Below are 27,968 nucleotides of genomic sequence, written 5' to 3' on the forward strand. Positions count from 1 at the left end.
AATTTATACGGTTATAATTTAATCACTGTTTAGAGAGTAGGGAATCGAGGGGCTATTCACTCTGATTTTATGCACGGTAAATCATTTAAGCATTGAAAAAGATAGCGCTATTCACTCATTAGGGTAAGGTATAGAGGTGTTATCCACTCATTAGGGTAGGGTATAGAGGGGCTATTCACTCGTACGATATGGCTACTATTACGAGCCCTTGGGCCGTCTTGTTTTTCCTCTTTTAAATTTTAATAGATATGAAAAAAGCAAACATGTTTTCTTTTTGTTATTGTTTTAAAATGATGAAGGTTAATTTGTCTCACTTAATTTAAATTCGAATTATTAACTAGCACTCTCGGCAACGGCCATATCACGCTGAAAACACCGGTTCACGTCCGATCACCGAAAATAAGCTGCGTCGAGCGCATACAGTACTTGGAAATAATGCGTGCCGTTTGTTTTTTCACTTTTGTTTCTTCTTTTAAATTCCACCAGATATGAAAAAAGCAAACATATCTTCTTTTTGTTATTGTTTTATAAAGATGAACGTTAATTAAATTCAAATTATTAACTAGCACTCTCGGCAACGGCCATATCACGCTGAATACACTGTTTCTCGTCCGATAACAGAAGTTAAGCAGCGTCGAGCGCAGTCAGTGCTTGGGAGGGCGACCACTTAGGAACACTGCGTGCCGTAAGCTTTTTCACTTTTTTTCCTCTTTTAAATTCCAATAGATATGAAAAAAGCAAACATATTTTCTTTTTGTTATTGTTTTAAAATGATGAAGGTTAATTTGTCTCACTTAATTTAAATTCGAATTATTAACTAGCACTCTCGGCAACGGCCATATCACGCTGTATACACCGATTCTCGTCAGAATACCGAAGTTAAGCAGCGTCGAGCGCAGTCATTACTTGGGAGGGAGACCACTTAGGAACACTGCGTGCCGTTGGCTTTTTCACTTTTTTTCCTCTTTTAAATTTTAATAGATATGAAAAAAGCAAACACGTTTTCTTTTTGTTATTGTTTTAAAATGATGAAGGTTAATTTGTCTCACTTAATTTAAATTCGAATTATTAACTAGCACTCTCGGCAACGGCCATATCACGCTGAAAACACCGGTTCACGTCCGATCACCGAAGTTAAGCAGCGTCGAGCGCATACAGTACTTGGGAATACTGCGTGCCGTTGGCTTTTTCACTTTTGTTTCCTCTTTCAAATTCCACCAGATATGAAAAAAGCAAACATATCTTCTTTTTTGTTATTGTTTTATAAAGATGAAAGTTAATTAAATTCAAATTATTAACTAGCACTCTCGGCAACAGCCATATCACGCTGAATACACCGGTTCTCGTCCGATAACCGAAGTTAAGCAGCGTCGAGCGCAGTCACTACTTGGGAGGGAGACCACTTAGGAACACTGCGTGCCGTTGGCTTTTTCACTTTTTTTTCCTCTTGTAAATTTTAATAGATATGAAAAAAGCAAACATGTTTTCTTTTTTTATTGTTTTAAAATGATGAAGGTTAATTTGTCTCACTTAATTTAAATTCGAATTATTAACTAGCACTCTCGGCAACGGCCATATCACGCTGAAAACACCGGTTCACGTCCGATCACCGAAGTTAAGCAGCGTCGAGCGCATACAGTACTTGGGAATACTGCGTGCCGTTGGCTTTTTCACTTTTGTTTCCTCTTTCAAATTCCACCAGATATGAAAAAAGCAAACATATCTTCTTTTTGTTATTGTTTTATAGAGATGAAAGTTAATTAAATTCAAATTATTAACTAGCACTCTCGGCAACGGCCATATCACGCTTAATACACCGGTTCTCGTCAGATATCCGAAGTTAAGCAGCGTCGAGCGCAGTCAGTACTTGGGAGGGCGACCACTTAGGAACACTGCGTGCCGTTAGCTTTTTCACTTTTTTTCCTCTTTTAAATTCCAATAGATATGAAAAAAGCAAACATATTTTCTTTTTGTTATTGTTTGAAAAAGATGAAGGTTAATTTGTCTCACTTAATTTAAATTCGAATTATTATCTAGCACTCTCGGCAACGGCCATATCACGCTGAGAACACCAGTTCTCGTCCGATCGCCGACGTTAGCAGCGTCGAGCCCAGTCAGTACTAGGGAATACTGCGTGCCGTTTGCTTTTTCACTTTTGTTTCCTCTTTTAAATTTTAATAGATAAGAAAAAAGCAAACATGTTTTCTTTTTGTTATTGTTTTAAAATGATGAAGGTTAATTTGTCTCACTTAATTTAAATTCGAATTATTAACTAGCACTCTCGGCAACGGCCATATCACGCTGAAAACACCGGTTCACGTCCGATCACCGAAAATAAGCTGCGTCGAGCGCATACAGTACTTGGAAATACTGCGTGCCGTTTGTTTTTTCACTTTTGTTTCTTCTTTTAAATTCCACCAGATATGAAAAAAACAAACATATCTTCTTTTTGTTATTGTTTTATAAAGATGAACGTTAATTAAATTCAAATTATTAACTAGCACTCTCGGCAACGGCCATATCACGATGAATACACCGTTTCTCGTCCGATAACCGAAGTTAAGCAGCGTCGAGCGCAGTCAGTGCTTGGGAGGGCGACCACTTAGGAACACTGCGTGCCGTAAGCTTTTTCACTTTTTTTCCTCTTTTAAATTCCAATAGATATGAAAAAAGCAAACATATTTTCTTTTTGTTATTGTTTTAAAATGATGAAGGTTAATTTGTCTCACTTAATTTAAATTCGAATTATTAACTAGCACTCTCGGCAACGGCCATATCACGCTGTATACACCGATTCTCGTCAGAATACCGAAGTTAAGCAGCGTCGAGCGCAGTCATTACTTGGGAGGGAGACCACTTAGGAACACTGCGTGCCGTTGGCTTTTTCACTTTTTTTCCTCTTTTAAATTTTAATAGATATGAAAAAAGCAAACACGTTTTCTTTTTGTTATTGTTTTAAAATGATGAAGGTTAATTTGTCTCACTTAATTTAAATTCGAATTATTAACTAGCACTCTCGGCAACGGCCATATCACGCTGAAAACACCGGTTCACGTCCGATCACCGAAGTTAAGCAGCGTCGAGCGCATACAGTACTTGGGAATACTGCGTGCCGTTGGCTTTTTCACTTTTGTTTCCTCTTTCAAATTCCACCAGATATGAAAAAAGCAAACATATCTTCTTTTTTGTTATTGTTTTATAAAGATGAAAGTTAATTAAATTCAAATTATTAACTAGCACTCTCGGCAACAGCCATATCACGCTGAATACACCGGTTCTCGTCCGATAACCGAAGTTAAGCAGCGTCGAGCGCAGTCACTACTTGGGAGGGAGACCACTTAGGAACACTGCGTGCCGTTGGCTTTTTCACTTTTTTTTCCTCTTGTAAATTTTAATAGATATGAAAAAAGCAAACATGTTTTCTTTTTTTATTGTTTTAAAATGATGAAGGTTAATTTGTCTCACTTAATTTAAATTCGAATTATTAACTAGCACTCTCGGCAACGGCCATATCACGCTGAAAACACCGGTTCACGTCCGATCACCGAAGTTAAGCAGCGTCGAGCGCATACAGTACTTGGGAATACTGCGTGCCGTTGGCTTTTTCACTTTTGTTTCCTCTTTCAAATTCCACCAGATATGAAAAAAGCAAACATATCTTCTTTTTGTTATTGTTTTATAGAGATGAAAGTTAATTAAATTCAAATTATTAACTAGCACTCTCGGCAACGGCCATATCACGCTTAATACACCGGTTCTCGTCAGATATCCGAAGTTAAGCAGCGTCGAGCGCAGTCAGTACTTGGGAGGGCGACCACTTAGGAACACTGCGTGCCGTTAGCTTTTTCACTTTTTTTTCCTCTTTTAAATTCCAATAGATATGAAAAAAGCAAACATATTTTCTTTTTGTTATTGTTTGAAAAAGATGAAGGTTAATTTGTCTCACTTAATTTAAATTCGAATTATTATCTAGCACTCTCGGCAACGGCCATATCACGCTGAGAACACCAGTTCTCGTCCGATCGCCGACGTTAGCAGCGTCGAGCCCAGTCAGTACTAGGGAATACTGCGTGCCGTTTGCTTTTTCACTTTTGTTTCCTCTTTTAAATTTTAATAGATAAGAAAAAAGCAAACATGTTTTCTTTTTGTTATTGTTTTAAAATGATGAAGGTTAATTTGTCTCACTTAATTTAAATTCGAATTATTAACTAGCACTCTCGGCAACGGCCATATCACGCTGAAAACACCGGTTCACGTCCGATCACCGAAAATAAGCTGCGTCGAGCGCATACAGTACTTGGAAATACTGCGTGCCGTTTGTTTTTTCACTTTTGTTTCTTCTTTTAAATTCCACCAGATATGAAAAAAGCAAACATATCTTCTTTTTGTTATTGTTTTATAAAGATGAACGTTAATTAAATTCAAATTATTAACTAGCACTCTCGGCAACGGCCATATCACGATGAATACACCGTTTCTCGTCCGATAACCGAAGTTAAGCAGCGTCGAGCGCAGTCAGTGCTTGGGAGGGCGACCACTTAGGAACACTGCGTGCCGTAAGCTTTTTCACTTTTTTTCCTCTTTTAAATTCCAATAGATATGAAAAAAGCAAACATGTTTTCTTTTTGTTATTGTTTTAAAATGATGAAGGTTAATTTGTCTCACTTAATTTAAATTCGAATTATTAACTAGCACTCTCGGCAACGGCCATATCACGCTGAAAACACCGGTTCACGTCCGATCACCGAAGTTAAGCAGCGTCGAGCGCATACAGTACTTGGGAATACTGCGTGCCGTTGGCTTTTTCACTTTTGTTTCCTCTTTCAAATTCCACCAGATATGAAAAAAGCAAACATATCTTCTTTTTTGTCATTGTTTTATAAAGATGAAAGTTAATTAAATTCAAATTATTAACTAGCACTCTCGGCAACAGCCATATCACGCTGAATACACCGGTTCTCGTCCGATAACCGAAGTTAAGCAGCGTCGAGCGCAGTCACTACTTGGGAGGGAGACCACTTAGGAACACTGCGTGCCGTTGGCTTTTTCACTTTTTTTTTCCTCTTGTAAATTTTAATAGATATGAAAAAAGCAAACATGTTTTCTTTTTTTATTGTTTTAAAATGATGAAGGTTAATTTGTCTCACTTAAATTAAATTCGAATTATTAACTAGCACTCTCGGCAACGGCCATATCACGCTGAAAACACCGGTTCACGTCCGATCACCGAAGTTAAGCAGCGTCGAGCGCATACAGTACTTGGGAATACTGCGTGCCGTTGGCTTTTTCACTTTTGTTTCCTCTTTCAAATTCCACCAGATATGAAAAAAGCAAACATATCTTCTTTTTGTTATTGTTTTATAAAGACGAAAGTTAATTAAATTCAAATTATTAACTAGCACTCTCGGCAACGGCCATATCACGCTTAATACACCGGTTCTCGTCAGATATCCGAAGTTAAGCAGCGTCGAGCGCAGTCAGTACTTGGGAGGGCGACCACTTAGGAACACTGCGTGCCGTTAGCTTTTTCACTTTTTTTTCCTCTTTTAAATTCCAATAGATATGAAAAAAGCAAACATATTTTCTTTTTGTTATTGTTTGAAAAAGATGAAGGTTAATTTGTCTCACTTAATTTAAATTCGAATTATTATCTAGCACTCTCGGCAACGGCCATATCACGCTGAGAACACCGGTTCTCGTCCGATCGCCGACGTTAGCAGCGTCGAGCCCAGTCAGTACTAGGGAATACTGCGTGCCGTTTGCTTTTTCACTTTTGTTTCCTCTTTCAAATTCCACCAGATATGAAAAAAGCAAACATATCTTCTTTTTGTTATTGTTTTATAAAGATGAAAGTTAATTAAATTCAAATTATTAACTTGCACTCTCGGCAACGGCCATATCACGCTAAATACACCGGTTCTCGTCCGATAACCGAAGTTAAGCAGCGTCGAGCGCAGTCAGTACTTGGGAGGGCGACCACTTAGGAACACTGCGTGCCGTTAGCTTTTTCACTTTTTTTCCTCTTTTAAATTCCAATAGATATGAAAAAAGCAAACACGTTTTCTTTTTGTTATTGTTTTAAAATGATGAAGGTTAATTTGTCTCACTTAATTTAAATTCGAATTATTAACTAGCACTCTCGGCAACGGCCATATCACGCTGAAAACACCGGTTCACGTCCGATCACCGAAGTTAAGCAGCGTCGAGCGCATACAGTACTTGGGAATACTGCGTGCCGTTGGCTTTTTCACTTTTGTTTCCTCTTTCAAATTCCACCAGATATGAAAAAAGCAAACATATCTTCTTTTTTGTTATTGTTTTATAAAGATGAAAGTTAATTAAATTCAAATTATTAACTAGCACTCTCGGCAACAGCCATATCACGCTGAATACACCGGTTCTCGTCCGATAACCGAAGGTAAGCAGCGTCGAGCGCAGTCACTACTTGGGAGGGAGACCACTTAGGAACACTGCGTGCCGTTGGCTTTTTCACTTTTTTTTTCCTCTTGTAAATTTTAATAGATATGAAAAAAGCAAACATGTTTTCTTTTTTTATTGCTTTAAAATGATGAAGGTTAATTTGTCTCACTTAATTTAAATTCGAATTATTAACTAGCACTCTCGGCAACGGCCATATCACGCTGAAAACACCGGTTCACGTCCGATCACCGAAGTTAAGCAGCGTCGAGCGCATACAGTACTTGGGAATACTGCGTGCCGTTGGCTTTTTCACTTTTGTTTCCTCTTTCAAATTCCACCAGATATGAAAAAAGCAAACATATCTTCTTTTTGTTATTGTTTTATAAAGATGAAAGTTAATTAAATTCAAATTATTAACTAGCACTCTCGGCAACGGCCATATCACGCTTAATACACCGGTTCTCGTCAGATATCCGAAGTTAAGCAGCGTCGAGCGCAGTCAGTACTTGGGAGGGCGACCACTTAGGAACACTGCGTGCCGTTAGGTTTTTCACTTTTTTTTCCTCTTTTAAATTCCAATAGATATGAAAAAAGCAAACATATTTTCTTTTTGTTATTGTTTGAAAAAGATGAAGGTTAATTTGTCTCACTTAATTTAAATTCGAATTATTATCTAGCACTCTCGGCAACGGCCATATCACGCTGAGAACACCGGTTCTCGTCCGATCGCTGACGTTAGCAGCGTCGAGCCCAGTCAGTACTAGGGAATACTGCGTGCCGTTTGCTTTTTCACTTTTGTTTCCTCTTTCAAATTCCACCAGATATGAAAAAAGCAAACATATCTTCTTTTTGTTATTGTTTTATAAAGATGAAAGTTAATTAAATTCAAATTATTAACTTGCACTCTCGGCAACGGCCATATCACGCTAAATACACCGGTTCTCGTCCGATAACCGAAGTTAAGCAGCGTCGAGCGCAGTCAGTACTTGGGAGGGCGACCACTTAGGAACACTGCGTGCCGTTAGCTTTTTCACTTTTTTTCCTCTTTTAAATTCCAATAGATATGAAAAAAGCAAACACGTTTTCTTTTTGTTATTGTTTTAAAATGATGAAGGTTAATTTGTCTCACTTAATTTAAATTCGAATTATTAACTAGCACTCTCGGCAACGGCCATATCACGCTGAAAACACCGGTTCACGTCCGATCACCGAAGTTAAGCAGCGTCGAGCGCATACAGTACTTGGGAATACTGCGTGCCGTTGGCTTTTTCACTTTTGTTTCCTCTTTCAAATTCCACCAGATATGAAAAAAGCAAACATATCTTCTTTTTTGTTATTGTTTTATAAAGATGAAAGTTAATTAAATTCAAATTATTAACTAGCACTCTCGGCAACAGCCATATCACGCTGAATACACCGGTTCTCGTCCGATAACCGAAGTTAAGCAGCGTCGAGCGCAGTCACTACTTGGGAGGGAGACCACTTAGGAACACTGCGTGCCGTTGGCTTTTTCACTTTTTTTTTCCTCTTGTAAATTTTAATAGATATGAAAAAAGCAAACATGTTTTCTTTTTTTATTGCTTTAAAATGATGAAGGTTAATTTGTCTCACTTAATTTAAATTCGAATTATTAACTAGCACTCTCGGCAACGGCCATATCACGCTGAAAACACCGGTTCACGTCCGATCACCGAAGTTAAGCAGCGTCGAGCGCATACAGTACTTGGGAATACTGCGTGCCGTTGGCTTTTTCACTTTTGTTTCCTCTTTCAAATTCCACCAGATATGAAAAAAGCAAACATATCTTCTTTTTGTTATTGTTTTATAAAGATGAAAGTTAATTAAATTCAAATTATTAACTAGCACTCTCGGCAACGGCCATATCACGCTTAATACACCGGTTCTCGTCAGATATCCGAAGTTAAGCAGCGTCGAGCGCAGTCAGTACTTGGGAGGGCGACCACTTAGGAACACTGCGTGCCGTTAGGTTTTTCACTTTTTTTTCCTCTTTTAAATTCCAATAGATATGAAAAAAGCAAACATATTTTCTTTTTGTTATTGTTTGAAAAAGATGAAGGTTAATTTGTCTCACTTAATTTAAATTCGAATTATTATCTAGCACTCTCGGCAACGGCCATATCACGCTGAGAACACCGGTTCTCGTCCGATCGCTGACGTTAGCAGCGTCGAGCCCAGTCAGTACTAGGGAATACTGCGTGCCGTTTGCTTTTTCACTTTTGTTTCCTCTTTCAAATTCCACCAGATATGAAAAAAGCAAACATATCTTCTTTTTGTTATTGTTTTATAAAGATGAAAGTTAATTAAATTCAAATTATTAACTTGCACTCTCGGCAACGGCCATATCACGCTAAATACACCGGTTCTCGTCCGATAACCGAAGTTAAGCAGCGTCGAGCGCAGTCAGTACTTGGGAGGGCGACCACTTAGGAACACTGCGTGCCGTTAGCTTTTTCACTTTTTTTCCTCTTTTAAATTCCAATAGATATGAAAAAAGCAAACACGTTTTCTTTTTGTTATTGTTTTAAAATGATGAAGGTTAATTTGTCTCACTTAATTTAAATTCGAATTATTAACTAGCACTCTCGGCAACGGCCATATCACGCTGAAAACACCGGTTCACGTCCGATCACCGAAGTTAAGCAGCGTCGAGCGCATACAGTACTTGGGAATACTGCGTGCCGTTGGCTTTTTCACTTTTGTTTCCTCTTTCAAATTCCACCAGATATGAAAAAAGCAAACATATCTTCTTTTTTGTTATTGTTTTATAAAGATGAAAGTTAATTAAATTCAAATTATTAACTAGCACTCTCGGCAACAGCCATATCACGCTGAATACACCGGTTCTCGTCCGATAACCGAAGTTAAGCAGCGTCGAGCGCAGTCACTACTTGGGAGGGAGACCACTTAGGAACACTGCGTGCCGTTGGCTTTTTCACTTTTTTTTTCCTCTTGTAAATTTTAATAGATATGAAAAAAGCAAACATGTTTTCTTTTTTTATTGCTTTAAAATGATGAAGGTTAATTTGTCTCACTTAATTTAAATTCGAATTATTAACTAGCACTCTCGGCAACGGCCATATCACGCTGAAAACACCGGTTCACGTCCGATCACCGAAGTTAAGCAGCGTCGAGCGCATACAGTACTTGGGAATACTGCGTGCCGTTGGCTTTTTCACTTTTGTTTCCTCTTTCAAATTCCACCAGATATGAAAAAAGCAAACATATCTTCTTTTTGTTATTGTTTTATAAAGATGAAAGTTAATTAAATTCAAATTATTAACTAGCACTCTCGGCAACGGCCATATCACGCTTAATACACCGGTTCTCGTCAGATATCCGAAGTTAAGCAGCGTCGAGCGCAGTCAGTACTTGGGAGGGCGACCACTTAGGAACACTGCGTGCCGTTAGGTTTTTCACTTTTTTTTCCTCTTTTAAATTCCAATAGATATGAAAAAAGCAAACATATTTTCTTTTTGTTATTGTTTGAAAAAGATGAAGGTTAATTTGTCTCACTTAATTTAAATTCGAATTATTATCTAGCACTCTCGGCAACGGCCATATCACGCTGAGAACACCGGTTCTCGTCCGATCGCTGACGTTAGCAGCGTCGAGCCCAGTCAGTACTAGGGAATACTGCGTGCCGTTTGCTTTTTCACTTTTGTTTCCTCTTTCAAATTCCACCAGATATGAAAAAAGCAAACATATCTTCTTTTTGTTATTGTTTTATAAAGATGAAAGTTAATTAAATTCAAATTATTAACTAGCACTCTCGGCAACGGCCATATCACGCTGAATACACCGATTCTCGTCCGATAACCGAAGTTAAGCAGCGTCGAGCGCAGTCATTACTTGGGAGGGAGACCACTTAGGAACACTGCGTGCCGTTGGCTTTTTCACTTTTTTTTCCTCTTTTAAATTTTAATAGATATGAAAAAAGCAAACACGTTTTCTTTTTGTTATTGTTTTAAAATGATGAAGGTTAATTTGTCTCACTTAATTTAAATTCGAATTATTAACTAGCACTCTCGGCAACGGCCATATCACGCTGAAAACACCGGTTCACGTCCGATCACCGAAGTAAAGCAGCGTCGAGCGCATATAGTACTTGGGAATACTGCGTGCCGTTTGCTTTTTCACTTTTGTTTCCTCTTTTAAATTCCACCAGATATGAAAAAAGCAAACATATCTTCTTTTTGTTATTGTTTTATAAAGATGATGGTTAATTAAATTCAAATTATTAACTAGCACTCTCGGCAACGGCCATATCACGCTGAATACACCGGTTCTCGTCAGATAACCGAAGTTAAGCAGCGTCGAGCGCAGTCACTACTTGGGAGGGAGACCACTTAGGAACACTGCGTGCCGTTGGCTTTTTCACTTTTTTTTCCTCTTTTAAATTTTAATAGATATGAAAAAAGCAAACATGTTTTCTTTTTGTTATTGTTTTAAAATTATGAAGCTTAATTTTTCTCACTTAATTTAAATTCGAATTATCAACTAGCACTCTCGGCAACGGCCATATCACGCTGAAAACACCGGTTCTCGTCCGATCGCCGACGTTAGCAGCGTCGAGCGCAGTCAGTACTTGGGAATACTGCGTGCCGTTTGCTTTTTCACTTTTGTTTCCTCTTTCAAATTCCATCAGATATGAAAAAAGCAAACATATCTTCTTTTTGTTATTGTTTTATAAAGATGAAAGTTAATTAAATTCAAATTATTAACTAGCACTCTCGGCAACGGCGATATCACGCTTAATACACCGGTTCTCGTCCGATAACCGAAGTTAAGCAGCGTCGAGCGCAGTCACTACTTGGGAGGGAGACCACTTAGGAACACTGCGTGCCGTTGGCTTTTTCACTTTTTTTTTCCTCTTGTAAATTTTAATAGATATGAAAAAAGCAAACATGTTTTCTTTTTTTATTGCTTTAAAATGATGAAGGTTAATTTGTCTCACTTAATTTAAATTCGAATTATTAACTAGCACTCTCGGCAACGGCCATATCACGCTGAAAACACCGGTTCACGTCCGATCACCGAAGTTAAGCAGCGTCGAGCGCATACAGTACTTGGGAATACTGCGTGCCGTTGGCTTTTTCACTTTTGTTTCCTCTTTCAAATTCCACCAGATATGAAAAAAGCAAACATATCTTCTTTTTGTTATTGTTTTATAAAGATGAAAGTTAATTAAATTCAAATTATTAACTAGCACTCTCGGCAACGGCCATATCACGCTTAATACACCGGTTCTCGTCAGATATCCGAAGTTAAGCAGCGTCGAGCGCAGTCAGTACTTGGGAGGGCGACCACTTAGGAACACTGCGTGCCGTTAGGTTTTTCACTTTTTTTTCCTCTTTTAAATTCCAATAGATATGAAAAAAGCAAACATATTTTCTTTTTGTTATTGTTTGAAAAAGATGAAGGTTAATTTGTCTCACTTAATTTAAATTCGAATTATTATCTAGCACTCTCGGCAACGGCCATATCACGCTGAGAACACCGGTTCTCGTCCGATCGCCGACGTTAGCAGCGTCGAGCCCAGTCAGTACTAGGGAATACTGCGTGCCGTTTGCTTTTTCACTTTTGTTTCCTCTTTCAAATTCCACCAGATATGAAAAAAGCAAACATATCTTCTTTTTGTTATTGTTTTATAAAGATGAAAGTTAATTAAATTCAAATTATTAACTAGCACTCTCGGCAACGGCCATATCACGCTGAATACACCGATTCTCGTCCGATAACCGAAGTTAAGCAGCGTCGAGCGCAGTCATTACTTGGGAGGGAGACCACTTAGGAACACTGCGTGCCGTTGGCTTTTTCACTTTTTTTTCCTCTTTTAAATTTTAATAGATATGAAAAAAGCAAACACGTTTTCTTTTTGTTATTGTTTTAAAATGATGAAGGTTAATTTGTCTCACTTAATTTAAATTCGAATTATTAACTAGCACTCTCGGCAACGGCCATATCACGCTGAAAACACCGGTTCACGTCCGATCACCGAAGTAAAGCAGCGTCGAGCGCATATAGTACTTGGGAATACTGCGTGCCGTTTGCTTTTTCACTTTTGTTTCCTCTTTTAAATTCCACCAGATATGAAAAAAGCAAACATATCTTCTTTTTGTTATTGTTTTATAAAGATGATGGTTAATTAAATTCAAATTATTAACTAGCACTCTCGGCAACGGCCATATCACGCTGAATACACCGGTTCTCGTCAGATAACCGAAGTTAAGCAGCGTCGAGCGCAGTCACTACTTGGGAGGGAGACCACTTAGGAACACTGCGTGCCGTTGGCTTTTTCACTTTTTTTTCCTCTTTTAAATTTTAATAGATATGAAAAAAGCAAACATGTTTTCTTTTTGTTATTGTTTTAAAATGTTGAAGCTTAATTTTTCTCACTTAATTTAAATTCGAATTATTAACTAGCACTCTCGGCAACGGCCATATCACGCTGAAAACACCGGTTCACGTCCGATCACCGAAGTTAAGCAGCGTCGAGTGCATACAGTTCTTGGAAATACTGCGTGCCGTTTGTTTTTTCACTTTTGTTTCCTCTTTTAAATTCCACCAGATATGAAAAAAGCAAACATATCTTCTTTTTGTTATTGTTTTATAAAGATGAACGTTAATTAAATTCAAATTATTAACTAGCACTCTCGGCAACGGCCATATCACGCTGAATACACCGGTTCTCGTCCGATAACCGAAGTTAAGCAGCGTCGAGCGCAGTCAGTACTTGGGAGGGCGACCACTTAGGAACACTGCGTGCCGTTAGCTTTTTAACTTTTTTTTTCTCTTTTAAATTCCAATAGATATGAAAAAAGCAAACATATTTTCTTTTTGTTATTGTTTGAAAAAGATGGTTGATTTGTCTCACTTAATTTAAATTCGAATTATTATCTAGCACTCTCGGCAACGGCCATATCACGCTGAAAACACCGGTTCTCGTCCGATCGCCGACGTTAGCAGCGTCGAGCGCAGTCAGTACTTGGGAATGCTGCGTGCCGTTTGCTTTTTTCACTTTAGTTTCCTCTTTCAAATTCCACCAGATATGAAAAAAGCAAACAAATCTTCTTTTAGTTATTGTTTTATAAAGATGAAAGTTAATTAAATTCAAAATATTAACTAGCACTCTCGGCAACGGCCATATCACTCTGAATACACCGATTCTCGTCCGATAACCGAAGTTAAGCAGCGTCGAGCGCAGTCATTACTTGGGAGGGCGACCACTTAGGAACACTGCGTGCCATTGGCTTTTTCACTTTTTTTTTCCTCTTTTAAATTCCAATAGATATGAAAAAAGCAAATATATTTTCTTTTTGTTATTGTTTGAAAAAGATGAAGGTTAATTTGTCTCACTTAATTTAAATTCGAATTATTATCTAGCACTCTCGGCAACGGCCATATCACGCTGAGAACACCGGTTCTCGTCCGATCGCCGACGTTAGCAGCGTCGAGCGCAGTCAGTACTTGGGAATACTGCGTGCCGTTTGCTTTTTCACTTTTGTTTCCTCTTTCAAATTCCACCAGATATGAAAAAAGCAAACATATCTTCTTTTTGTTATTGTTTTATAAAGATGAAAGTTAATTAAATTGAAAATATTAACTGGCACTCTCGGCAACGGCCATATCACGCTGAATACACCGATTCTCGTCCGATAACCGAAGTTAAGCAGCGTCGAGCGCAGTCATTACTTGGGAGGGAGACCACTTAGGAACACTGCGTGCCGTTGGCTTTTTCACTTTTTTTCCTCTTTTAAATTTTAATAGATATGAAAAAAGCAAACACGTTTTCTTTTGTTATTGTTTTAAAATGATTAAGGTTAATTTGTCTCACTTAATTTAAATCCGAATTATTAACTAGCACTCTCGGCAACGGCCATATCACGCTGAAAACACCTGTTCACGTCCGATAACCGAAGTTAAGCAGCGTCGAGCGCATACAGTACTTGGGAATACTGCGTGCCGTTGGCTTTTTCACTTTTGTTTCCTCTTTCAAATTCCACCAGATATGAAAAAAGAAAACATATCTTCTTTTTTGTTATTGTTTTATAGTGATGAAAGTTAATTAAATTCAAATTATTAACTAGCACTCTCGGCAACGGCCATATCACGCTGAATACACCGGTTCTCGTTCGATAACCGAAGTTAAGCAGCGTCGAGCGCAGTCACTACTTGGGAGGGAGACCACTTAGGAACACTGCGTGCCGTTGGCTTTTTCACTTTTTTTTCCTCTTTTAAATTTTAATAGATATGAAAAAAGCAAACATGTTTTCTTTTTGTTATTGTTTTAAAATGATGAAGGTTAATTTGTCTCACTTAATTTAAATTCGAATTATTAACTAGCACTCTCGGTAACGGCCATATCACGCTGAAAACACCGGTTCACGTCCGATCACCGAAGTTAAGCAGCGTCGAGCGCATACAGTACTTGGGAATACTGCGTGCCGTTTGTTTTTTCACTTTTGTTTCCTCTTTTAAATTCCACCACATATGAATAAAGCAAACATATCTTCTTTTTGTTATTGTTTTTTAAAGATGAAGGTTAATTAAATTCAAATTATTAACTAGCACTCTCGGCAACGGCCATATCACGCTGAATACACCGGTCCTCGTCCGATAACCGAAGTTAAGCAACGTCGAGCGCAGTCAGTACTTGGGAGGGCGACCACTTAGGAACACTGCGTGCCGTTGGCTTTTTCACTTTTTTTTCCTCTTTTAAATTCCAATAGATATGAAAAAAGCAAACATATTTTCTTTTTGTTATTGTTTGAAAAATATGAAGGTTAATTTGTCTCACTTAATTTAAATTCGAATTATTATCTAGCACTTTCGGCAACGGCCATATCACGCTGAGAACACCGGTTCTCGTCCGATCGCCGACGTTAGCAGCGTCGAGCGCAGTCAGTACTTGGGAATACTTCGTGCCGTTTGCTTTTTCACTTTTGTTTCCTCTTTCAAATTCCACCAGATATGAAAAAAGCAAACATATCTTCTTTTTGTTATTGTTTTATAAAGATGAAGGTTAATTAAATTCAAATTATTAACTAGCACTCTCGGCAACGGCCATATCACGCTGAATACACCGGTTCTCGTCCGATAACCGAAGTTAAGCAGCGTCGAGCGCAGTCACTACTTGGGAGGGAGACCACTTAGGAACACTGCGTGCCGTTGGCTTTTTCACTTTTTTTTCCTCTTTTAAATTTTAATAGATATGAAAAAAGCAAACATGTTTTCTTTTTGTTATTGTTTTAAAATGATGAAGGTTAATTTGTCTCACTTAATTTAAATTCGAATTATTATCTAGCACTCTCGGCAACGGCCATATCACGCTGAAAACACCGGTTCTCGTCCGATCGCCGACGTTAGCAGCGTCGAGCGCAGTCAGTACTTGGGAATGCTGCGTGCCGTTTGCTTTTTTCACTTTAGTTTCCTCTTTCATATTCCACCAGATATGAAAAAAGCAAACAAATCTTCTTTTAGTTATTGTTTTATAAAGATGAAAGTTAATTAAATTCAAATTATTAACTAGCACTCTCGGCAACGGCCATATCACTCTGAATACACCGATTCTCGTCCGATAACCGAAGTTAAGCAGCGTCGAGCGCAGTCATTACTTGGGAGGGCGACCACTTAGGAACACTGCGTGCCATTGGCTTTTTCACTTTTTTTTTCCTCTTTTAAATTCCAATAGATATGAAAAAAGCAAATATATTTTCTTTTTGTTATTGTTTGAAAAAGATGAAGGTTAATTTGTCTCACTTAATTTAAATTCGAATTATTATCTAGCACTCTCGGCAACGGCCATATCACGCTGAGAACACCGGTTCTCGTCCGATCGCCGACGTTAGCAGCGTCGAGCGCAGTCAGTACTTGGGAATACTGCGTGCCGTTTGCTTTTTCACTTTTGTTTCCTCTTTCAAATTCCACCAGATATGAAAAAAGCAAACATATCTTCTTTTTGTTATTGTTTTATAAAGATGAAAGTTAATTAAATTCAAATTATTAACTGGCACTCTCGGCAACGGCCATATCACGCTGAATACACCGATTCTCGTCCGATAACCGAAGTTAAGCAGCGTCGAGCGCAGTCATTACTTGGGAGGGAGACCACTTAGGAACACTGCGTGCCGTTGGCTTTTTCACTTTTTTTCCTCTTTTAAATTTTAATAGATATGAAAAAAGCAAACACGTTTTCTTTTGTTATTGTTTTAAAATGATTAAGGTTAATTTGTCTCACTTAATTTAAATCCGAATTATTAACTAGCACTCTCGGTAACGGCCATATCACGCTGAAAACACCTGTTCACGTCCGATAACCGAAGTTAAGCAGCGTCGAGCGCATACAGTACTTGGGAATACTGCGTGCCGTTGGCTTTTTCACTTTTGTTTCCTCTTTCAAATTCCACCAGATATGAAAAAAGAAAACATATCTTCTTTTTTGTTATTGTTTTATAGTGATGAAAGTTAATTAAATTCAAATTATTAACTAGCACTCTCGGCAACGGCCATATCACGCTGAATACACCGGTTCTCGTTCGATAACCGAAGTTAAGCAGCGTCGAGCGCAGTCACTACTTGGGAGGGAGACCACTTAGGAACACTGCGTGCCGTTGGCTTTTTCACTTTTTTTTCCTCTTTTAAATTTTAATAGATATGAAAAAAGCAAACATGTTTTCTTTTTGTTATTGTTTTAAAATGATGAAGGTTAATTTGTCTCACTTAATTTAAATTCGAATTATTAACTAGCACTCTCGGTAACGGCCATATCACGCTGAAAACACCGGTTCACGTCCGATCACCGAAGTTAAGCAGCGTCGAGCGCATACAGTACTTGGGAATACTGCGTGCCGTTTGTTTTTTCACTTTTGTTTCCTCTTTTAAATTCCACCACATATGAATAAAGCAAACATATCTTCTTTTTGTTATTGTTTTTTAAAGATGAAGGTTAATTAAATTCAAATTATTAACTAGCACTCTCGGCAACGGCCATATCACGCTGAATACGCCGGTCCTCGTCCGATAACCGAAGTTAAGCAGCGTCGAGCGCAGTCAGTACTTGGGAGGGCGACCACTTAGGAACACTGCGTGCCGTTGGCTTTTTCACTTTTTTTTCCTCTTTTAAATTCCAATAGATATGAAAAAAGCAAACATATTTTCTTTTTGTTATTGTTTGAAAAATATGAAGGTTAATTTGTCTCACTTAATTTAAATTCGAATTATTAACTAGCACTCTCGGTAACGGCCATATCACGCTGAAAACACCGGTTCACGTCCGATCACCGAAGTTAAGCAGCGTCGAGCGCATACAGTACTTGGGAATACTGCGTGCCGTTTGTTTTTTCACTTTTGTTTCCTCTTTTAAATTCCACCACATATGAATAAAGCAAACATATCTTCTTTTTGTTATTGTTTTTTAAAGATGAAGGTTAATTAAATTCAAATTATTAACTAGCACTCTCGGCAACGGCCATATCACGCTGAATACACCGGTCCTCGTCCGATAACCGAAGTTAAGCAGCGTCGAGCGCAGTCAGTACTTGGGAGGGCGACCACTTAGGAACACTGCGTGCCGTTGGCTTTTTCACTTTTTTTTCCTCTTTTAAATTCCAATAGATATGAAAAAAGCAAACATATTTTCTTTTTGTTATTGTTTGAAAAATATGAAGGTTAATTTGTCTCACTTAATTTAAATTCGAATTATTATCTAGCACTTTCGGCAACGGCCATATCACTCTGAGAACACCGGTTCTCGTCCGATCGCCGACGTTAGCAGCGTCGAGCGCAGTCAGTACTTGGGAATACTTCGTGCCGTTTGCTTTTTCACTTTTGTTTCCTCTTTCAAATTCCACCAGATATGAAAAAAGCAAACATATCTTCTTTTTGTTATTGTTTTATAAAGATGAAAGTTAATTAAATTCAAATTATTAACTGGCACTCTCGGCAACGGCCATATCACGCTGAATACACCGATTCTCGTCCGATAACCGAAGTTAAGCAGCGTCGAGCGCAGTCAGTACTTGGGAGGGCGACCACTTAGGAACACTGCGTGCCGTTGGCTTTTTCACTTTTTTTTCCTCTTTTAAATTCCAATAGATATGAAAAAAGCAAACATATTTTCTTTTTGTTATTGTTTGAAAAATATGAAGGTTAATTTGTCTCACTTAATTTAAATTCGAATTATTATCTAGCACTCTCGGCAACGGCCATATTACGCTGAGAACACCGGTTCTCGTCCGATCGCCGACGTTAGCAGCGTCGAGCGCAGTCAGTACTTGGGAATACTGCGTGCCGTTTGCTTTTTCACTTTTGTTTCCTCTTTCAAATTCCACCAGATATGAAAAAAGCAAACATATCTTCTTTTTGTTATTGTTTTATAAAGATGAACGTTAATTAAATTCAAATTATTAACTGGCACTCTCGGCAACGGCCATATCACGCTGAATACACCGATTCTCGTCCGATAACCGAAGTTAAGCAGCGTCGAGCGCAGTCATTACTTGGGAGGGAGACCACTTAGGAACACTGCGTGCCGTTGGCTTTTTCACTTTTTTTCCTCTTTTAAATTTTAATAGATATGAAAAAAGCAAACATGTTTTCTTTTTGTTATTGTTTTAAAATGATGAAGGTTAATTTGTCTCACTTAATTTAAATCCGAATTATTAACTAGCACTCTCGGCAACGGCCATACCACGCTGAAAACACCTGTTCACGTCCGATAACCGAAGTTAAGCAGCGTCGAGCGCATACAGTACTTGGGAATACTGCGTGCCGTTGGCTTTTTCACTTTTGTTTCCTCTTTCAAATTCCACCAGATATGAAAAAAGCAAACATATCTTCTTTTTTGTTATTGTTTTATAGTGATGAAAGTTAATTAAATTCAAATTATTAACTAGCACTCTCGGCAACGGCCATATCACGCTGAATACACCGGTTCTCGTTCGATAACCGAAGTTAAGCAGCGTCGAGCGCAGTCACTACTTGGGAGGGAGACCACTTAGGAACACTGCGTGCCGTTGGCTTTTTCACTTTTTTTTCCTCTTTTAAATTTTAATAGACATGAGTAAAGCAAACATATCTTCTTTTTGTTATTGTTTTTTAAAGATGAAGGTTAATTAAATTCAAATTATTAACTAGCACTCTCGGCAACGGCCATATCACGCTGAATACACCGGTTCTCGTCCGATAACCGAAGTTAAGCAGCGTCGAGCGCAGTGAGTACTTGGGAGGGCGACCACTTAGAAACACTGCGTGCCGTTGGCTTTTTCACTTTTTTTTCCTCTTTTAAATTCCAATAGATATGAAAAAAGCAAACATGTTTTCTTTTTGTTATTGTTTTAAAATGATGAAGGTTAATTTGTCTCACTTAATTTAAATTCGAATTATTAACTAGTACTCTCGGCAACGGCCATATCACGCTGAATACACCGGTTCACGTCCGATCACCGAAGTTAAGCAATACGTGAACAAACAAACCCCTCCATAGAAAATGCATTAGACTATACTTTGCAGGCTCGTAACTCTGTTTCTACTAGAGATACAGAGATGTCCTTTGAGTATGTTATAGACCAATTTGTCCCCCATCTAGCCATACTAAGAATTAGGGCTACGACAAACAGTAGTCGAGTAATTAAGCTAATCGTAAACAAACAAACCCCTCCATAGGAAATACATTAGACTAAATTCTGGAGGCTCGTAACTCTGGTTCTACCAGAGATACGGGGATGTAAATAATGTGACCTTGACACAAATGTTCGGATAATTATAAAGGTCTTTGCATGTTCCAAGCAAAAAAAAAAACTTCGCGGTTTCGAACCTGTGGCCTTCCGGGAGTGAGGCGGATGCGATAACCGTTACACTAAAGATATGTTATTATTTTTAATCGAAAGAATAGGGTCAAGTAATTAAGCAATACGTGAACAAACAAACCCCTCCATAGAAAATGCATTAGACTATACTTTGCAGGCCCATAACTCTGTGTCTACTAGAGATACCGGGATGTCCTTAGGATATGTTATAGTCCAATTTGTCCTTCATCTAAATATACTAAAAACTTTGGGCTACGACAAACAGGGGCCGAGTACTTAAGCAAAACGTAAAGAAACAAACCCCCTCCATAGGAAATGAGTTAGACTATACTTTGCAGGCTCGTAACTCTGTTTCTACTGGAGATACAGGGATGTCCTTTGAGTATTTTATAGTCCAATTTGTCCCCCATCTAACCATACTAAAAACATTGAGCTACGACAAACAGGGGCCGAGTAATTAAGCTAAACGTAAACAAACAACCCGTCCAAAGGAAATGCATTAGACTATGCTTTGCAGGCCCATTAGTCTGTGTTTACTAGAGATACGGGGATGTCCTTAAGATATGTTATAGTCCAAATTTTCCCCCATCTAACCATACTAAAAACATTGAGCTACGACAAAAAGGGGCCGCGATATTAAGCAAAATGTTCGTAGACTTTGGTATCGTCTCACTTATTTTTATTATGTTACTTATGATTTTTGCACTAAACTTTGGAGGCTCATAACTCTTGTTCTACAATAGATACTGGGATCTCCTTTGGATATGTTATAGTACTCTTTGCTCCCCATACAAGGATACTTTAAACTTGAGGCTACCTCAATATCGTCGTCAACTTATTTTTTGTCTCACTTATTGTTAGAAGGTTACTTTTGATTTTTGAAAATAAAGTTTGCAGGCTCGTAACTCTGGTTCTACCAGAGATACGGGGATGTAAATAATGTGACCTTGACACAAATGTTCGGATAATTATAAAGGTCTTTGCATGTTCCAAGCAAAAAAAAAAAACTTCGCGGTTTCGAACCTGTGGCCTTCCGGGAGTGAGGCGGATGCGATAACCGTTACACTAAAGATATGTTATTATTTTTAATCGAAAGAACAGGGTCAAGTAATTAAGCAATACGTGAACAAACAAACCCCTCCATAGAAAATGCATTAGACTATACTTTGCAGGCCCATAACTCTGTGTCTACTAGAGATACCGGGATGTCCTTAGGATATGTTATAGTCCAATTTGTCCTTCATCTAAATATACTAAAAACTTTGGGCTACGACAAACAGGGGCCGAGTACTTAAGCAAAACGTAAAGAAACAAACCCCCTCCATAGGAAATGAGTTAGACTATACTTTGCAGGCTCGTAACTCTGTTTCTACTGGAGATACGGGGATGTCCTTTGAGTATTTTATAGTCCAATTTGTCCTTCATCTAACCATACTAAAAACGTTGAGCTACGACAAACAGGGGCCGAGTAATTAAGCTAAACGTAAACAAACAACCCGTCCAAAGGAAATGCATTAGACTATGCTTTGCAGGCCCATAACTCTGTGTTTACTAGAGATACGGGGATGTCCTTAAGATATGTTATAGTCCAAATTGTCCCCCATCTAACCATACTAAAAACATTGAGCTAAGACAAACAGGGGCCGAGATATTAAGCAAAATGTTCGTCAACTTTGGTATCGTCTCACTTATTTTTATTATGTTACTTATGATTTTTGCACTAAACTTTGGAGGCTCATAACTCTTGTTCTACAAGAGGTACTGGGATCTCCTTTGGATATGTTATAGTACTCTTTGCTCCCCATACAAGGATACTTTAAACTTGAGGCTACCTCAATATCGTCGTCAACTTATTTTTTGTCTCACTTATTGTTAGAAGGTTACTTTTGATTTTTGAAAATAAAGTTTGCAGGCTCGTAACTCTGGTTCTACCAGAGATACGGGGATGTAAATAATGTGACCTTGACACAAATGTTAGGATAATTATAAAGGTCTTTGCATGTTCCAAGCAAAAAAAAAAAAACTTCGCGGTTTCGAACCTGTGGCCTTCCGGGAGTGAGGCGGATGCGATAGCCGCTACACTAAAGATATGTTATTATTTTTAATCGAAAGAACAGGTTCAAGTAATTAAGCAATACATGAACAAACAAACCCCTCCATAGAAAATGCATTAGACTATACTTTGCAGGCTCGTAACTCTGTTTCTACTGTAGATACGGCGAGGTCCTTTGAGTATGTTATATTCCAATTTGTCCCCCATCTAGCCATACTAAAAACATTGAGCTACGAAAAACAGGGGCCGAGTAATTAAGCTAAACGTAAACAAACAACCCGTCCAAAGGAAATGCATTAGACTATGCTTTGCAGGCCCATAACTCTGTGTTTACTAGAGATACGGGGATGTCCTTAGGATATGTTATAGTCCAAATTGTCCCCCATCTAACCATACTAAAAACATTGAGCTACGACAAACAGGGGCCGAGATATTAAGCAAAATGTTCGTCAACTTTGGTATCGTCTCACTTATTTTTATTATGTTACTTATGATTTTTGCACTAAACTTTGGAGGCTCATAACTCTTGTTCTACAAGAGATACTGGGATCTCCTTTGGATATGTTATAGTACTCTTTGCTCCCCATACAAGGATACTTTAAACTTGAGGCTACCTCAATATCGTCGTCAACTTATTTTTTGTCTCACTTATTGTTAGAAGGTTACTTTTGATTTTTGAAAATAAAGTTTGCAGGCTCGTAACTCTGGTTCTACCAGAGATACGGGGATGTAAATAATGTGACCTTGACACAAATGTTCGGATAATTATAAAGGTCTTTGCATGTTCCAAGCAAAAAAAAAAACTTCGCGGTTTCGAACCTGTGGCCTTCCGGGAGTGAGGCGGATGCGATAACCGTTACACTAAAGATATGTTATTATTTTTAATCGAAAGAATAGGGTCAAGTAATTAAGCAATACGTGAACAAACAAACCCCTCCATAGAAAATGCATTAGACTATACTTTGCAGGCCCATAACTCTGTGTCTACTAGAGATACCGGGATGTCCTTAGGATATGTTATAGTCCAATTTGCCCTTCATCTAAATATACTAAAAACTTTGGGCTACGACAAACAGGGGCCGAGTACTTAAGCAAAACGTAAAGAAACAAACCCCCTCCATAGGAAATGAGTTAGACTATACTTTGCAGGCTCGTAACTCTGTTTCTACTGGAGATACGGGGATGTCCTTTGAGTATTTTATAGTCCAATTTGTCCTTCATCTAACCATACTAAAAACGTTGAGCTACGACAAACAGGGGCCGAGTAATTAAGCTAAACGTAAACAAACAACCCGTCCAAAGGAAATGCATTAGACTATGCTTTGCAGGCCCATAACTCTGTGTTTACTAGAGATACGGGGATGTCCTTAAGATATGTTATAGTCCAAATTGTCCCCCATCTAACCATACTAAAAACATTGAGCTACGACAAACAGGGGCCGAGATATTAAGCAAAATGTTCGTCAACTTTGGTATCGTCTCACTTATTTTTATTATGTTAGGTTTGATTTTTGCACTAAACTTTGGAGGCTCATAACTCTTGTTCTACAAGAGATACTGGGATCTCCTTTGGATATGTTATACTACTCTTTGCTCCCCATACAAGGATACTTTAAACTTGAGGCTACCTCAATATCGTCGTCAACTTATTTTTTGTCTCACTTATTGTTAGAAGGTTACTTTTGATTTTTGAAAATAAACTTTGCAGGCTCGTAACTCTGGTTCTACCAGAGATACGGGGATGTAAATAATGTGACCTTGACACAAATGTTCGGATAATTATAAAGGTCTTTGCATGTTCCAAGCAAAAAAAAAACTTCGCGGTTTCGAACCTGTGGCCTTCCGGGAGTGAGGCGGATGCGATAACCGTTACACTAAAGATATGTTATTATTTTTAATCGAAAGAACAGGGTCAAGTAATTAAGCAATACGTGAACAAACAAACCCCTCCATAGAAAATGCATTAGACTATACTTTGCAGGCCCATAACTCTGTGTCTACTAGAGATACCGGGATGTCCTTAGGATATGTTATAGTCCAATTTGTCCTTCATCTAAATATACTAAAAACTTTGGGCTACGACAAACAGGGGCCGAGTACTTAAGCAAAACGTAAAGAAACAAACCCCCTCCATAGGAAATGAGTTAGACTATACTTTGCAGGCTCGTAACTCTGTTTCTACTGGAGATACGGGGATGTCCTTTGAGTATTTTATAGTCCAATTTGTCCTTCATCTAACCATACTAAAAACGTTGAGCTACGACAAACAGGGGCCGAGTAATTAAGCTAAACGTAAACAAACAACCCGTCCAAAGGAAATGCATTAGACTATGCTTTGCAGGCCCATAACTCTGTGTTTACTAGAGATACGGGGATGTCCTTAAGATATGTTATAGTCCAAATTGTCCCCCATCTAACCATACTAAAAACATTGAGCTAAGACAAACAGGGGCCGAGATATTAAGCAAAATGTTCGTCAACTTTGGTATCGTCTCACTTATTTTTATTATGTTACTTATGATTTTTGCACTAAACTTTGGAGGCTCATAACTCTTGTTCTACAATAGATACTGGGATCTCCTTTGGATATGTTATAGTACTCTTTGCTCCCCATACAAGGATACTTTAAACTTGAGGCTACCTCAATATCGTCGTCAACTTATTTTTTGTCTCACTTATTGTTAGAAGGTTACTTTTGATTTTTGAAAATAAAGTTTGCAGGCTACTAACTCTGGTTCTACCAGAGATACGGGGATGTAAATAATGTGACCTTGACACAAATGTTCGGATAATTATAAAGGTCTTTGCATGTTCCAAGCAAAAAAAAAAACTTCAAGGTTTCGAACCTGTGGCCTTCCGGGAGTGAGGCGGATGCGATAACCGCTACACTAAAGATATGTTATTATTTTTAATCGAAAGAACAGGGTCAAGTAATTAAGCAATACGTGAACAAACAAACCCCTCCATAGAAAATGCATTAGACTATACTTTGCAGGCCCATAACTCTGTGTTTTCTAGAGATACGGGGATGTCCTTAAGATATGTTATAGTCCAAATTGTCCCCCATCTAACCATACTAAAAACATTGAGCTAAGACAAACAGGGGCCGAGATATTAAGCAAAATGTTCGTCAACTTTGGTATCGTCTCACTTATTTTTATTATGTTACTTATGATTTTTGCACTAAACTTTGGAGGCTCATAACTCTTGTTCTACAATAGATACTGGGATCTCCTTTGGATATGTTATAGTACTCTTTGCTCCCCATACAAGGATACTTTAAACTTGAGGCTACCTCAATATCGTCGTCAACTTATTTTTTGTCTCACTTATTGTTAGAAGGTTACTTTTGATTTTTGAAAATAAAGTTTGCAGGCTCGTAACTCTGGTTCTACCAGAGATACGGGGATGTAAATAATGTGACCTTGACACAAATGTTCGGATAATTATAAAGGTCTTTGCATGTTCCAAGCAAAAAAAAAAAACTTCGCGGTTTCGAACCTGTGGCCTTCCGGGAGTGAGGCGGATGCGATAACCGCTACACTAAAGATATGTTATTATTTTTAATCGAAAGAACAGGTTCAAGTAATTAAGCAATACATGAACAAACAAACCCCTCCATAGAAAATGCATTAGACTATACTTTGCAGGCTCGTAACTCTGTTTCTACTGTAGATACGGCGAGGTCCTTTGAGTATGTTATATTCCAATTTGTCCCCCATCTAACCATACTAAAAACATTGAGCTACGAAAAACAGGGGCCGAGTAATTAAGCTAAACGTAAACAAACAACCCGTCCAAAGGAAATGCATTAGACTATGCTTTGCAGGCCCATAACTCTGTGTTTACTAGAGATACGGGGATGTCCTTAGGATATGTTATAGTCCAAATTGTCCCCCATCTAACCATACTAAAAACATTGAGCTACGACAAACAGGGGCCGAGATATTAAGCAAAATGTTCGTCAACTTTGGTATCGTCTCACTTATTTTTATTATGTTACTTATGATTTTTGCACTAAACTTTGGAGGCTCATAACTCTTGTTCTACAAGAGATACTGGGATCTCCTTTGGATATGTTATAGTACTCTTTGCTCCCCATACAAGGATACTTTAAACTTGAGGCTACCTCAATATCGTCGTCAACTTATTTTTTGTCTCACTTATTGTTAGAAGGTTACTTTTGATTTTTGAAAATAAAGTTTGCAGGCTCGTAACTCTGGTTCTACCAGAGATACGGGGATGTAAATAATGTGACCTTGACACAAATGTTCGGATAATTATAAAGGTCTTTGCATGTTCCAAGCAAAAAAAAAAAACTTCGCGGTTTCGAACCTGTGGCCTTCCGGGAGTGAGGCGGATGCGATAACCGTTACACTAAAGATATGTTATTATTTTTAATCGAAAGAATAGGGTCAAGTAATTAAGCAATACGTGAACAAACAAACCCCTCCATAGAAAATGCATTAGACTATACTTTGCAGGCCCATAACTCTGTGTCTACTAGAGATACCGGGATGTCCTTAGGATATGTTATAGTCCAATTTGTCCTTCATCTAAATATACTAAAAACTTTGGGCTACGACAAACAGGGGCCGAGTACTTAAGCAAAACGTAAAGAAACAAACCCCCTCCATAGGAAATGAGTTAGACTATACTTTGCAGGCTCGTAACTCTGTTTCTACTGGAGATACGGGGATGTCCTTTGAGTATTTTATAGTCCAATTTGTCCTTCATCTAACCATACTAAAAACATTGAGCTACGACAAACAGGGGCCGAGTAATTAAGCTAAACGTAAACAAACAACCCGTCCAAAGGAAATGCATTAGACTATGCTTTGCAGGCCCATAACTCTGTGTTTACTAGAGATACGGGGATGTCCTTAAGATATGTTATAGTCCAAATTGTCCCCCATCTAACCATACTAAAAACATTGAGCTAAGACAAACAGGGGCCGAGATATTAAGCAAAATGTTCGTCAACTTTGGTATCGTCTCACTTATTTTTATTATGTTACTTATGATTTTTGCACTAAACTTTGGAGGCTCATAACTCTTGTTCTACAATAGATACTGGGATCTCCTTTGGATATGTTATAGTACTCTTTGCTCCCCATACAAGGATACTTTAAACTTGAGGCTACCTCAATATCGTCGTCAACTTATTTTTTGTCTCACTTATTGTTAGAAGGTTACTTTTGATTTTTGAAAATAAAGTTTGCAGGCTCGTAACTCTGGTTCTACCAGAGATACGGGGATGTAAATAATGTGACCTTGACACAAATGTTCGGATAATTATAAAGGTCTTTGCATGTTCCAAGCAAAAAAAAAAACTTCAAGGTTTCGAACCTGCGGCCTTCCGGGAGTGAGGCGGATGCGATAACCGCTACACTAAAGATATGTTATTATTTTTAATCGAAAGAACAGGGTCAAGTAATTAAGCAATACGTGAACAAACAAACCCCTCCATAGAAAATGCATTAGACTATACTTTGCAGGCCCATAACTCTGTGTTTTCTAGAGATACGGGGATGTCCTTAGGATATGTTATAGTCCAAATTGTCCCCCATCTAACCATACTAAAAACATTGAGCTACGACAAACAGGGGCCGAGATATTAAGCAAAATGTTCGTCAACTTTGGTATCGTCTCACTTATTTTTATTATGT

At 38.2% G+C, this 27,968-nt stretch overlaps 58 pseudogenes; all 58 read left to right on the top strand.

The window, feature by feature from the left end:
• Positions 1–828: 828 nt before the first annotated feature.
• LOC149652700 (5S ribosomal RNA) lies at positions 829–947 on the top strand (annotated as a pseudogene).
• A 136-nt stretch (positions 948–1,083) lies between these two features.
• On the top strand, positions 1,084–1,186 carry LOC149652701 (5S ribosomal RNA; annotated as a pseudogene).
• A 123-nt stretch (positions 1,187–1,309) lies between these two features.
• On the top strand, positions 1,310–1,428 carry LOC149652702 (5S ribosomal RNA; annotated as a pseudogene).
• Positions 1,429–1,564: 136 nt separating this feature from the next.
• LOC149652703 (5S ribosomal RNA) lies at positions 1,565–1,667 on the top strand (annotated as a pseudogene).
• Positions 1,668–1,789: 122 nt separating this feature from the next.
• On the top strand, positions 1,790–1,908 carry LOC149652704 (5S ribosomal RNA; annotated as a pseudogene).
• A 600-nt stretch (positions 1,909–2,508) lies between these two features.
• Positions 2,509–2,627, top strand: LOC149652705 (5S ribosomal RNA; annotated as a pseudogene).
• A 136-nt stretch (positions 2,628–2,763) lies between these two features.
• Positions 2,764–2,882, top strand: LOC149652706 (5S ribosomal RNA; annotated as a pseudogene).
• A 136-nt stretch (positions 2,883–3,018) lies between these two features.
• LOC149652707 (5S ribosomal RNA) lies at positions 3,019–3,121 on the top strand (annotated as a pseudogene).
• A 123-nt stretch (positions 3,122–3,244) lies between these two features.
• On the top strand, positions 3,245–3,363 carry LOC149652708 (5S ribosomal RNA; annotated as a pseudogene).
• Positions 3,364–3,499: 136 nt separating this feature from the next.
• On the top strand, positions 3,500–3,602 carry LOC149652709 (5S ribosomal RNA; annotated as a pseudogene).
• Positions 3,603–3,724: 122 nt separating this feature from the next.
• On the top strand, positions 3,725–3,843 carry LOC149652710 (5S ribosomal RNA; annotated as a pseudogene).
• Positions 3,844–4,444: 601 nt separating this feature from the next.
• LOC149652711 (5S ribosomal RNA) lies at positions 4,445–4,563 on the top strand (annotated as a pseudogene).
• A 136-nt stretch (positions 4,564–4,699) lies between these two features.
• Positions 4,700–4,802, top strand: LOC149652712 (5S ribosomal RNA; annotated as a pseudogene).
• A 123-nt stretch (positions 4,803–4,925) lies between these two features.
• On the top strand, positions 4,926–5,044 carry LOC149652713 (5S ribosomal RNA; annotated as a pseudogene).
• A 137-nt stretch (positions 5,045–5,181) lies between these two features.
• On the top strand, positions 5,182–5,284 carry LOC149652714 (5S ribosomal RNA; annotated as a pseudogene).
• A 122-nt stretch (positions 5,285–5,406) lies between these two features.
• Positions 5,407–5,525, top strand: LOC149652715 (5S ribosomal RNA; annotated as a pseudogene).
• A 361-nt stretch (positions 5,526–5,886) lies between these two features.
• On the top strand, positions 5,887–6,005 carry LOC149652716 (5S ribosomal RNA; annotated as a pseudogene).
• A 136-nt stretch (positions 6,006–6,141) lies between these two features.
• On the top strand, positions 6,142–6,244 carry LOC149652717 (5S ribosomal RNA; annotated as a pseudogene).
• Positions 6,245–6,367: 123 nt separating this feature from the next.
• Positions 6,368–6,486, top strand: LOC149652718 (5S ribosomal RNA; annotated as a pseudogene).
• Positions 6,487–6,623: 137 nt separating this feature from the next.
• Positions 6,624–6,726, top strand: LOC149652719 (5S ribosomal RNA; annotated as a pseudogene).
• Positions 6,727–6,848: 122 nt separating this feature from the next.
• Positions 6,849–6,967, top strand: LOC149652720 (5S ribosomal RNA; annotated as a pseudogene).
• Positions 6,968–7,328: 361 nt separating this feature from the next.
• Positions 7,329–7,447, top strand: LOC149652721 (5S ribosomal RNA; annotated as a pseudogene).
• A 136-nt stretch (positions 7,448–7,583) lies between these two features.
• Positions 7,584–7,686, top strand: LOC149652722 (5S ribosomal RNA; annotated as a pseudogene).
• Positions 7,687–7,809: 123 nt separating this feature from the next.
• LOC149652723 (5S ribosomal RNA) lies at positions 7,810–7,928 on the top strand (annotated as a pseudogene).
• A 137-nt stretch (positions 7,929–8,065) lies between these two features.
• Positions 8,066–8,168, top strand: LOC149652724 (5S ribosomal RNA; annotated as a pseudogene).
• Positions 8,169–8,290: 122 nt separating this feature from the next.
• LOC149652725 (5S ribosomal RNA) lies at positions 8,291–8,409 on the top strand (annotated as a pseudogene).
• Positions 8,410–8,770: 361 nt separating this feature from the next.
• Positions 8,771–8,889, top strand: LOC149652726 (5S ribosomal RNA; annotated as a pseudogene).
• A 136-nt stretch (positions 8,890–9,025) lies between these two features.
• Positions 9,026–9,128, top strand: LOC149652727 (5S ribosomal RNA; annotated as a pseudogene).
• A 123-nt stretch (positions 9,129–9,251) lies between these two features.
• LOC149652728 (5S ribosomal RNA) lies at positions 9,252–9,370 on the top strand (annotated as a pseudogene).
• A 137-nt stretch (positions 9,371–9,507) lies between these two features.
• On the top strand, positions 9,508–9,610 carry LOC149652729 (5S ribosomal RNA; annotated as a pseudogene).
• Positions 9,611–9,732: 122 nt separating this feature from the next.
• Positions 9,733–9,851, top strand: LOC149652730 (5S ribosomal RNA; annotated as a pseudogene).
• A 361-nt stretch (positions 9,852–10,212) lies between these two features.
• Positions 10,213–10,331, top strand: LOC149652731 (5S ribosomal RNA; annotated as a pseudogene).
• Positions 10,332–10,468: 137 nt separating this feature from the next.
• LOC149652732 (5S ribosomal RNA) lies at positions 10,469–10,571 on the top strand (annotated as a pseudogene).
• A 122-nt stretch (positions 10,572–10,693) lies between these two features.
• On the top strand, positions 10,694–10,812 carry LOC149652733 (5S ribosomal RNA; annotated as a pseudogene).
• Positions 10,813–11,173: 361 nt separating this feature from the next.
• LOC149652734 (5S ribosomal RNA) lies at positions 11,174–11,292 on the top strand (annotated as a pseudogene).
• A 137-nt stretch (positions 11,293–11,429) lies between these two features.
• Positions 11,430–11,532, top strand: LOC149652735 (5S ribosomal RNA; annotated as a pseudogene).
• Positions 11,533–11,654: 122 nt separating this feature from the next.
• On the top strand, positions 11,655–11,773 carry LOC149652736 (5S ribosomal RNA; annotated as a pseudogene).
• Positions 11,774–12,134: 361 nt separating this feature from the next.
• LOC149652737 (5S ribosomal RNA) lies at positions 12,135–12,253 on the top strand (annotated as a pseudogene).
• A 137-nt stretch (positions 12,254–12,390) lies between these two features.
• On the top strand, positions 12,391–12,493 carry LOC149652738 (5S ribosomal RNA; annotated as a pseudogene).
• Positions 12,494–12,615: 122 nt separating this feature from the next.
• On the top strand, positions 12,616–12,734 carry LOC149652739 (5S ribosomal RNA; annotated as a pseudogene).
• Positions 12,735–13,096: 362 nt separating this feature from the next.
• On the top strand, positions 13,097–13,215 carry LOC149652740 (5S ribosomal RNA; annotated as a pseudogene).
• A 359-nt stretch (positions 13,216–13,574) lies between these two features.
• Positions 13,575–13,693, top strand: LOC149652741 (5S ribosomal RNA; annotated as a pseudogene).
• Positions 13,694–14,055: 362 nt separating this feature from the next.
• LOC149652742 (5S ribosomal RNA) lies at positions 14,056–14,174 on the top strand (annotated as a pseudogene).
• Positions 14,175–14,535: 361 nt separating this feature from the next.
• On the top strand, positions 14,536–14,654 carry LOC149652743 (5S ribosomal RNA; annotated as a pseudogene).
• Positions 14,655–14,791: 137 nt separating this feature from the next.
• Positions 14,792–14,894, top strand: LOC149652744 (5S ribosomal RNA; annotated as a pseudogene).
• Positions 14,895–15,016: 122 nt separating this feature from the next.
• Positions 15,017–15,135, top strand: LOC149652745 (5S ribosomal RNA; annotated as a pseudogene).
• A 361-nt stretch (positions 15,136–15,496) lies between these two features.
• On the top strand, positions 15,497–15,615 carry LOC149652746 (5S ribosomal RNA; annotated as a pseudogene).
• A 362-nt stretch (positions 15,616–15,977) lies between these two features.
• LOC149652747 (5S ribosomal RNA) lies at positions 15,978–16,096 on the top strand (annotated as a pseudogene).
• A 362-nt stretch (positions 16,097–16,458) lies between these two features.
• Positions 16,459–16,577, top strand: LOC149652748 (5S ribosomal RNA; annotated as a pseudogene).
• A 361-nt stretch (positions 16,578–16,938) lies between these two features.
• Positions 16,939–17,057, top strand: LOC149652749 (5S ribosomal RNA; annotated as a pseudogene).
• A 137-nt stretch (positions 17,058–17,194) lies between these two features.
• LOC149652750 (5S ribosomal RNA) lies at positions 17,195–17,297 on the top strand (annotated as a pseudogene).
• A 122-nt stretch (positions 17,298–17,419) lies between these two features.
• Positions 17,420–17,538, top strand: LOC149652751 (5S ribosomal RNA; annotated as a pseudogene).
• Positions 17,539–17,675: 137 nt separating this feature from the next.
• LOC149652752 (5S ribosomal RNA) lies at positions 17,676–17,778 on the top strand (annotated as a pseudogene).
• Positions 17,779–17,900: 122 nt separating this feature from the next.
• LOC149652753 (5S ribosomal RNA) lies at positions 17,901–18,019 on the top strand (annotated as a pseudogene).
• Positions 18,020–18,380: 361 nt separating this feature from the next.
• Positions 18,381–18,499, top strand: LOC149652754 (5S ribosomal RNA; annotated as a pseudogene).
• A 361-nt stretch (positions 18,500–18,860) lies between these two features.
• LOC149652755 (5S ribosomal RNA) lies at positions 18,861–18,979 on the top strand (annotated as a pseudogene).
• Positions 18,980–19,341: 362 nt separating this feature from the next.
• On the top strand, positions 19,342–19,460 carry LOC149652756 (5S ribosomal RNA; annotated as a pseudogene).
• A 122-nt stretch (positions 19,461–19,582) lies between these two features.
• On the top strand, positions 19,583–19,701 carry LOC149652757 (5S ribosomal RNA; annotated as a pseudogene).
• Positions 19,702–27,968: the final 8,267 nt, after the last annotated feature.

Source organism: Phalangium opilio, unplaced genomic scaffold (genome assembly GCF_054372755.1).
Source record: "Phalangium opilio isolate 3A_F unplaced genomic scaffold, DU_Popi_V2 ptg000082l_1, whole genome shotgun sequence".
NCBI classification, from domain to species: Eukaryota; Metazoa; Arthropoda; class Arachnida; order Opiliones; family Phalangiidae; genus Phalangium; species Phalangium opilio.